This window comes from Lonchura striata, chromosome 2 (assembly GCF_050655825.1).
Source record: "Lonchura striata isolate lonStrDom1 chromosome 2, ASM5065582v1, whole genome shotgun sequence".
Lineage (NCBI taxonomy): Eukaryota > Metazoa > Chordata > Aves > Passeriformes > Estrildidae > Lonchura > Lonchura striata.
This window is the reverse complement of record NC_140704.1, coordinates 65,971,433-65,982,206: the sequence shown is the minus strand read 5'-3', so window position 1 is coordinate 65,982,206 and position 10,774 is coordinate 65,971,433.

Here is a 10,774-nt window from a genome sequence, read left to right as displayed (position 1 = left end):
AGCAGAGCAGAGGGGCAGAATCCCTTCCCTCGCTCTGCTGGCCACGCTGGTCTGGATGCAGCCCAGGACATACTTGGCTTTCTGGGTTGGAAGCACACATTGCTGGCTCATGTCCAGCCTCTTATCCACCTGCACTCCCAAGTCCTCAGCAGGGTTGCTCTTCACCTGTTCATCCCCCAGCCTATCGGGGTTGTCCCACCCCACAGGCAGGACTTTGCTCTTTATCTTGTTAAACCTCATGAGATTTCCATGGGCCACATCTTGAGCATGTCCAGGTCTCTCTGGATGGCACCCCATCCTCCAGGCATGTTAACTGCACCAGTTAGATTGGTGTCACCTGCAAAACCACTGGTCCCAGTACAGACCCCTGAGGGATATAATTTATCACTGATGTCCATTGAGACGCATGTTCTTCTGTTTTTCCTTCCTGAGCTTGACTGACTCTGTCCTACTATGATGTTTCTGCTTTGATCCTTTTCCTTTGGCACTCCTCAGCCCTATCCATCTTTCCTTGTCAGCTGAATCCCTTCCTTCCTTGCTCCTCTGAGCTGTGAATCCCCATCTGAGGCTCTTTGCCAAACTGCACTTTGCCCTACCTGAGTCTCTTCCTCCCCTCAGTCATTCTGCTTCACAAGCATCCCCCTGCTGTACAGTCTTCCTGCCCCTGATGAATGCTCTGCCTTTGCTACTTTGCCCAGACAGTCACAGCTCTACCCCAAAGCTTGCTTCTAAAAAGTCTCTCATCCCATCAGGGTGCCTCTGTAGACCCTTCATCTAGCTCCAGTCTTCTGCCTTTTCTTATCCTAACTACATTCCCCTGTCCAATGGTAATTCTGATTTTCCAAACAGTCTTACATTGTTGAACCAGTTCTGACTCTACTCTCCCAGATCTCATACTCACCCTCCTTTTCTATTTTCTTATCAAGCTTGTCATCTTCCTTTTAGCTTCCTCTGTCTCATTATCCCTTAAAGCCTGGTTCCCAGACCCCTCTTCTGCAACTTCTTCTCTCTCTTAGAGCTACCAGCTCCTTGGCTGGTAGTATGTGGATGGATTATCAAAAATGGAAAGAAGGGGACTCAGTCTAGTTTTGTCCCTTCAACTCAAGGTCTGAGTTGGAGCTGCTGCTGGCTCTGTCCTTACAGACACCTTGACATGATCTCAGACACCTTAAGTACCTTAGCATGTCAGCTGCACAAATAAAGTCTCTTGATTGCTTACAACTTGAGAGCTTAAGCTCCAGTCCTCAGGGAATGGCAGGCAAGACCTTGGGGTCAGAGACCTGGCACTTACACCACTATAAAAATAGCCAGGACTATCTTTATCCTTCTAATACATTACTATAAAACCTATATTGAGTATCAGGATCAGTTATCTGCCTGTACTTACATTAGACAGTACAAAATATGCTTCAAAGGATGTACACTCTAATTAGACCCAAAAAAAAAAAAAAAAAAAAAAAAAAAACCACCCCAAGAAACTAACCAGAAAAAAAAAAAAACCAACCCTGCAAACACAGATGGAAGTGCTATTGCCTTAGTATAATTACTAGTTCTGGACATACTCTGAGAATGCTGATAGCTTGCTCTGCAAGGCCATTTATAGCATGCTCTGAAAATCCCCCGAGGTTCCCTCCTGAGCAAGTGCCGAGGACTTGGACGTATGCAATCACAGGCTCCTACCAGAGAGCTCTCATGCACTTCCATAGTTTGTGATGGAACACACGCCACACTGAGCCTCTGCACTCACATTCCCTTCACCACCCCTGCTGAGCCAGCAGAACAATGCAGGTAACTTAGGACTTCCCTTCCCAACCAGTGGAGTATGTCCATGTTGAAGGTGAGGCTCGGCACTGTGCAAGGGGCCAAGTGAATAAGCTCTGCTGGTGTCTGTGGCCTTGTTCTTGGGAGCTGGCAGTCAGAAAAAGCAGCAGAAGCATGTGGACCTGGGGACAGGAGAGCAGCAAAGGCTCTGTCTGGCAAGATGAAATGGGAAATTTCAGCTGATATGGGCAAAAGTGGAAGTTATCTGCTGGATACAAGTGCCAGGAGGAAAAGTTCTAAGAGGTTGGCTCCAAAAACGTTGGTAACCACTGACCTAGAGACACTGGCAGCTTGCAGTAATTAATGTATTCCATTACCTCATGGTTTTATGCTTCAGATGCAGATTAATAGCACTCATTCAAAGAAAGAATTACATCATCTGCATTACAGTACACTCTTGGTCTCTGATTATTGCTGATCTACTGGATTAGTGATGGTGTTTCAGACTTTGTTTTACAATTTAAAAAATGTAAGTTCCTCAATCCTCTATTCAAGTCTGTTTTCTAAGAATCCTCTTAATGGAAAAATGGACATTATATGAAAATATTTTTTCTGTCTCCTCCACCTCATCATTCCTACAGCAAACTTCCCACAGAGGTTTTGTGTGTGTTCGCAAAATGAAAGGAGGTTGTAGTGGGTGGGAGTCAGTTGTGTCGAAAGTACCAAGGAATAGGACAATAGGAAATGGCCCCAAGTTGTGTTAGACAAGATTAGGTTGGACATTAAGACATTGCCCAGGGAAATGGTTAACTCACTGTCCCTGGAGATATTTAAAAGAGTGTAGATGTGGCACCTGAGCGCATGGTTTAGTGGTGTACTCACTAGTGCCGGGTGAATGGTTGAGCTCAATGATCTTAAAGGTTTTTTTCCAACTTAAATGATTCTATGATTCAGCCTTCATCCTAGCAGGGTCATCTGGGGGCAGTTTGCATACTTCTGGGATTTATTTTTTTTTAGGAAAAACAGTCATTAGACTCCTACACACCATTTTGCGTAGGCAGCACAATCTAGCTCTGCAATTTTTTGATGCCATTGCCTTATTAAAAATAAATAATCTCTAAAGATAACAGGGCAAAGGAAATAAGCCAGACAATATTCCGTTGGACAGAAAGTCTCTCATATGCCCATATGATATAACCTGATATCAAAGTACTACTTGAATTTCAGAGAAGTATGGTTTTTCTTCAACATTTTCACAAAGCTTCCATTAAACACCGAGTTCACATGCATGTGGCAGAAGAATATACCCAAGAGTGAATATAAAAAATGAATGAGTGAAACAAATTCTAAATACTTTATTGCTTTGTCTATTCATTTTTCAATAAATTTCTAATCTGAAAGCAGCATTAAGATTTTGTGCTATCTGAAACAATAGGATGGGTTTACATATAGCTGTCAATTGCCACAGAAGGTGCTGGGAAATATTCTGTGAAACTCTGTCTACACTATGCAAAAAGGAAATCACAGCTGCAGCTAAGCAAGCAACATAATAATAATTTCCCTGAAGTCATCTGCCTGAATTTTCAAAGGAATTCACCATAAGCAGGCTTAAGTTCAAATAACATTCCTTTTCCAGCAGCTTTCTGTCAGTTCCATAGCCCACTCCCTTGTGGAAAGGATACTTCCAGGACCTTAGAGCTGGAAAGATTTTCTGTGTTTGTGATTATTGTTCCCTGCTGTGGCTTGCAGAACACATTGCATCTGAATTAATATAAATGACAAAGCTCTGTCTTTAAAAGGAAGGGCCAAGGAAGGAAGGGGTAAGGCAATTCTTTCTATTATTTCCTCTAAAAAGAAACTGTTCAGAAACCCCTTGGTTCCAACTTGAACTTTTCTTAACTAACCTAGTCTTTTCATGTCAGTGATCTTTCCACTGTTTACCCAGTATTTATACACCACTCCCATAATCTCTCGCAGCATTGGTTTTGACAAGGTAAACAAGATAAACTCTTCTGGTATCCTTCAGAAAGTTTCTAGATAGTCAAACACAGAAAGTTTCTAGATGGCTCAACAAATAAACAAACATACAAAGTCCCTAGCCTGAACAAAACCAAAACAAACTAACTGAAAAAAACAAACAACAACAAAAAAAAAAAGCACAAAAGCAGACCTGTATCCAGACCTACATATGGAGGTTTCCATCAAATGGAAACCTTGCAAATATCATATGAAATCTTAGTACTGTTCTGTGTTGTTGCAAGAGAACAGACTGGCCCAATGCTCCACAGGGAGCAAAAGGAGTGCATTGCTTCAGCCCCTGGCTGAACATCAACATAACCTAGTGCATGTTAGGCCTGCATTGACAGCATTGACTTCAGGTGAAGTTGAAGATGGTCAGACAAGGCCCTTAAAAGCATGGTTTGGCTCTTGAGGTAGGTGTAGAATGAGTCTGTGTTCACACAGTGGTCGAATGCAGCATCTCATGTCTTCAGGTACATTCACAGCTGAGAATAGTGGCAAGCTCTCACATCCTTAGAAACCCTTTTTGCTCTTCCAGTTGCTTCAACCTGCCCTTCTCATTCTCTGAGTGAATCACAAGTGGTCAGACACTGTCCCAAAGAAGTGTTTTCTGCCCATTGGAGAAAGCTGACTCATCCACACTAAATCCTCTGAAGACACTGATTACAGAAAATGTCCAGCTGTTGATGCTCTGTGACCCTCTTGTTTTCAGAGATCTTTATGCTTGGGTAACAGATGGATGGATGAAATCTGCATGCCATAGGTGAACGAGGGGTGAGCTCTGTCTTTGTTAAGGGATTAGATGGGTCACTGGCACTTTCAAGAGGTTTAGACAGTTCAACAGATATGATAAAGATATGCAATAGATATGATAAAGAAAATAGTGCAAAGAGGCATCATTTTGACTGTTATTCATGTTTGAAAAAAGAAGGGGTAATGGCTCACAAAAGGGAGAGGAAAACTATTGGTCCATGTTGTGGGGTCAGGTCCAGAGATAAGAGGCTCTGCATTTCTGAGAGCAAGACCCCAGAAAGCTCTCAAAAATGTTCAGCATGATTAGAAAACTGAGGCATGGTATGGCATACAGACATGTTATTGTTTTGCCTAGATCTGTATTTCTCTTGTGCTGCCTAAAATAGTGTTGAGGGAGCTGTAAGGGGGAGGATTGGGATGTGGTTGGAAACCTCATGCAAATGCTGCAGTCTTCATTTTGCAGTCTGCAAATTTCAGCTATCATGTGTCCCCGAGGAGGTGGCCTGCCAGAATATCCACAGAGCTGGTGCTCTGGGAAAGAGTTTGATTAAGCCACCAGGGAGTCTCTGAGACCTGAGACCAGTCTCAGGATCTGCATCACTGGGAGCAAACCATTACACGGAGGTCAAGTTCACTCTGACTAAAGATCTGAGTTGGCACCAAAGGCAAATCAACTACCAAGTTTTTGCTCATAAACTTTGCATTCTGCCCCAAAACTCCTCCTGAATTGGTATTCAGGCTGACTGAATTCCAAGGTCCCAGTTCTCATGAGGGGATGCTCAGAGAAGGGCTGCACTTTGGGAATCCTTTGAGAAATCCAAAGTTGTGAAGCCAAGAGTTGCAGCAGACTGGACCAAGTCACACAAGGAGGAGGAAGAGAAGGGGTACAACACCAAGGTCTCCAGAGATCACCATGTGGAATGCTGGGGAATGATGAATTGAAACACCAGTTTGCTGCCTGGGAAAATGGGAGACCCTGTGGTTTTCAGGCTCACTGGTCCCAGTCCTGCCAGTCACATGGAAAACCCTCCGATGAGACTGAGGGTTTCCAGCACCCTCCCTTGTTCAGCAGCCTGCCAGAAATGCAGTGACCCAAGGGTTTTCCCTTTCATGGAAAAATGTTGAAATTTAGGTTTCATTCCAATTTGAAACCAAATCAGATTTTGCAATATCAAAATCCTCCACAAAACAAAATGACTTTTCATAGCACAGCTTTACTGATTGATGCAGACTGCATGTAACTGAGAAGAACCCGATAAGTGGGTGTTTCAATCAGAATTTCCTGGTCTGTCACTTCCAAGAAGACAATTCACCACCAAACTGCTGGCTGCAGTTTGCAGGAAGGCGGCGAGAAAGCAGACCATGGCACAGCATCGGCGCAGTGTCACACGGTGCCTGGGTTCTGGCTTCTCGGCAGAGGGCCGTTCACGCCCTGCACCTTCCCTTTTTGGAGCTGCTGACATGCCTAAGGAGTCTTTTCCTCATGGTCACCGGCACAGTTACCCGGCTCTCTTGGCTTAGGGGTGTTTGCACTGCAGGTAGCAAAGCTACAACAATTGGGGTTAGCTGAGCTCACCGGTGAAAGTGTCTGATTTAAGGCACACAGGAAAATAAACTGGGGATGGAGGAGCTCTGTAGATGAAGGAACGCAGCATCAAATGTTTTTTGCACAGAAATTACTTCTGTTTATCACCATTAAGCACACACACACGGCTTCAGTTTTTACAGCAGTTGCCCAACTTACCTGCTGCGTATGGATGATAAGATACTCGACTGTGAGGACGATTCAATTATTCTACTCTGCAGTTAGTTTGGTAAATTCACTTGATAGTCTGGTCTGAGTGACACAGTGTTATTAATATCTGCAGGAGGCACAGGAGAATGCTGCAGAGTAATATTTCTGAAATGAAGGCTCTAAGACATGATTGAGACAATAAAACTTCTCCCTTGTACAAGATGATTACTTTAAACTCACTTCTCTTTAAATATCAAAGAACTGGTGCCACAAAGATGGGTTAAAAATACTTATTTTTACTATTTATTTTCCTGGAAGAAGATTAGAACAGAATAGGCATAGACTTTAAATGACACTTCTCAGAAAATACAGCTTACAAAACAAAGAAACAAACTTGTATGGCTTTTTTCATCTCTTCACCTCTGGAACAAATCCTGAGTTTAACTGCATGTATATGTTGTCCTTTCTGTTGTAGGTGCTGCTTTCTTGCTGGCTTTTTTCATGTTATTCATTTGTTTACCTCCAGCAGTTACAACAAAGTGAAAATCTTCTACACCAAAAGAAGAGCAGAAATGGGTCCCCCTTGAAGGAATTCCCTACCTAAGGAAACTGAGGCACAACATGTTTCTTCAAGCTACCCAAACACAGGGAGTGCAGATTTCCCATGGGTTTTATTTAAACCATTAAATTGTTTAAATAATAAAATAAATTAATAATATTATTCTTGAGACACCCAATGACAAGGTGTCCCAGATTGTCTAAAATCTGTTTGCCTGTAGGTGTTTATGACAGCCCTGTTCTTAATTCCTCTCCAAATTCTGATTTTCTGGATGCAGTTTTACAATGAGAGCCCCAGCTCTGCAGCCCACAGTTAAAGCAAGCATTGGCATTAGACCTGGACCTCTCTAATGTGGCACCCAGCTTGCATCTGCATGGGCAAGGCAAGTGAAAATATGCTGCCAGCAAGGATTTCTGCAGACAAAAATGGAGAAATCTGTATTGAACAAAGTAAGCAAGGAAGTATGTTCACTACTTAAAAATCAATATTCTCTGGGAACTTCACCTCCTCCTGAAGGTATCTAATTACTTGTGAACCTCCATTCATAGTGGCATGTAGTGTTGAAGGGAGGAAAGCTAATGGGAACTGTTTGTCTTCCTTTATCCTGCAGAAATGTCAGATTTAAGAGTTGTATTTCTTACAAGCACACTCTTTCCTTCAGGAAACATTACATATTTAATCCACTTAGTATCTCACTACCAAGACAGGTACTGTTTGGAGCAATACATATCTTTTCAGTGCAGTCTGGGATCTCAGTTTACTAACAAATAAATTAAAAAAAAAAAAAAATTAAAGAGAGCACTTCTCTTTGGTCAGGGTTGTAAGGCACACCAATTCCAGGCCTGGTTGTAGCACAGTCCTCTTCTACTCTACCAGAATACACAACCATTGAAAAAAAAAAAAAAAAAAGGCACAGTGATTAACACAGTGAGCTCATTTGAAAAATATCTGAAAATTTTCTAGTAGCATTTCCACTGACCTGCTATTTCATACCAGACATCTTTTGTTCCCCTCCTCTTTAGGCTGCAAGCTGTGAATACTTACATGTGAGTAGTAGTTTACACTGGAACAGTAACATTTCTCTGGGGATTTTTAGGTGTATGCACAAAGTGCAGAGGTTTTTAGTTTGTCCAAAGAGGAGCTCTTCCAGGACAGACCAATTAGTTGCGTTAATCAAGGAGAAGGAAATGTAGCTACGCATTCTCTCTTTTATTTTTTTTTTTTTATTTTTCTATTATTTTGTTTCAAATTAACTTTACACTGAATGCTAGGCAAAACAAACACCTCCCATGGAATTTTAATGAATGAAAGAGTAAATTCCAGAACTTTACAAAATGGGTAAATAAACTGAGAATTCTTTCTGGTGTGCTGGTGAAATGTGGAGTAGCCCAGATGAAATTATTGAAGTAAGTACACACAAAGGAGTGAGTATGAATTAGGAATTAATTCATGGTGCTAGAAAGGATCAAAGAAGAGGAACGATCGGGTAGGAGTAAGGATGATAGTACACAGACTTTGTCATAGTGGCATAAGAATGAAACACAGACAAAAGGAATCAGCCACCCTCACTCACACACAGGGCTGCTGCAATACTGGAGAGTATGTTGTTACTTGGGTGAAATACTCGGCATTGCCTTATGGGGTGTGCATGCCTGCAAAGTTCAAATATTCTGTGTGAGACCTATCTGGCCTGGAGGGAAATTCCTGCTGCCCCTATATTTAACTTGCATTACAGAAGGCCAATAAAATTCCCCTTGGAGTTAACTGTCTCAGTAACAACTGCCCAAAATTAGCAGACAGCCTTTTTTTTTTTTTTTTTTTTTTTTTAAAGACTCTAGAGCAATCCAAAGAAATTGTACTAGATTAAATCATGTTTACCCTATGCTAAAGTGGGATGCTTCTTGAGAGGAGCCTGGATTGTGGCAGGGAAGGGGATGTGAAGAGCATCTGGACCCTGACAAGTGACCTCCCCCTCTGGATCAAGCAGTGTGGCCAGGCAGGGGCAGCTGCCATGCTGGCAGTGGTCTGGGAAATGCTCCCAGATGCATCACTTCCTGCAGTGTGGGGAAGGTGCTCATGCCTGTGTCTTATTTTTGTAGCAGCATCCCTGGACACCCTAAACCATCCAAGGATGGGCCGAATGGGGCTTTGAGCAACCTTATCCTGTGGATGTGTCCCTACCCATGGCAGGGGGTTTGAATTAGATGGCCTTTAACGTCCCCTCCAGGCCAATAATCCTGTGATTCCGTGAAGAGGCTTCACACCAGGCACGTGCCAAGAGGCAGCTGTGCCTCGCTGGGGCAGGGTGAGCGGTGGAGTTGTGCAGCAGCAGGGCAACACCAGCAGCTCAATCCCAACACCAGCTTTGGGAGCAGAACTGAAGCTTCCCCACTGCCACTTATGAGGGACAGACTGCAGCTTTTCCTTGTCACTTCCTCTGCTCCCTCCTTCAGAGGCAAGCCATGTGCTCACCAATTCCTTTGGCAGTTGTGGAGCTGTTGGAGGTGACAGCACAGGAGAGGATGTCTTGTGCTCCCAACTTTTGCTGTGCTGCACCTCAACTACACTGTCGCCACCGAACTACAAAACTGATGATGTGGGCAGGGACTTCTGGAATCATCCAGTCCAGCCTCCCTTCTCAAAGTAGGGACAGCTATGAGCAGTTTTTGAGAGACATTTTTAGTTTGATTTGGAAGGATGGAGATTTCACAACCTCCCTGGACACCTATCCCAGTGTTCCACTTTCGGAGTGAAGGCTTAAATGTATATACCTGTATTTCAGTGTGTGCCCATTCTCTTTTGTCCTGTCACTGGACACCACTGAAAAGAGCCTGTCACTTTACATTTTTCCTTCAGATACTTTTCCCACACAAGACCCATCTCAAGCTTTCTCTTCTCTGCATGAAACAGCCTCAGCTTTTTCAGGACAGAATATAGCTGCAGGGCATGGCCATACAATCACACTGACCAGTCAACAGCTTATGGATAATCGCCCATTTTTATACCTTTGCCCTGCTATTTTCCTACTTTTGTTCCTGCTAAAATAATCTAACTCTCTCTCTTGTACTACCTATCACATAATTTGACACACTAATATTGTTGTAAAAGACTATCAGATTGATTGAGCACAGTTTTGCCCTTCTGAAGTCCATGCTGACTCCTAATCACTTACTTGTTCCACAAATATCTGGAAAATATCTCCTGGATGAGATTTCCCGTCTTCTTCCTGGGGGTCTAAGTGAGGCTGACTGGCCTGTAGTACCCCAGATCCTCTTTCCTGAAGACAGGGAGTGACATTCTTTTTCTTCCATTCCTAAGGTTCCTCTCCCAAAAGTGAGGACCTTTAAAGGTTATCAGGAGCAGTATCACAATTTGTCAGCCAGCTCCCTCAGTGTCCGTGAAGCACCCTGACAGCTCCCATGGGCTCAACCCTGCCCAGTTTGTTTAAACACTCCCTAACCCAGTCCTCTTGCACTGAGAGCACATCTCCCTTGTTCTGGGCTTTCCCTCTTGTCTCAGGGCTCTTGGATTGCTGACGTCCAGTCTTACGGTAAAATCCAGTGGGAAGAAGGCATTAACCTTTTCTATGCCCTTTGCCACCAAGTCTCCTGCCCTTCTGCTCCATACAGCACCAAGCCCATATTTTCCCTAGTTTTCCTTTTCCTATTAATGTACCCAGGGAAGCTGTTATTGTTACCCTTTACTGCCCCTTAAAGATTCATCTCCGTATGGGCTGACTTTTCTTTCCCCAGTCATGCACTCACTCTCAGTGTCTCTGTATTCCTCCTGGATCACCTGCACCTGCTCCCACTTTTTGCATACTTTCTTTTTACATTTTAATTTCATAAGGAGCTCCTTGGTCATCCATGCCCATCTCCTTCTACCTTTGCTTGATATCCTGCTCATTGGGATGGACCATTCTGGTGCTGGGAACTGACAACCTCTGT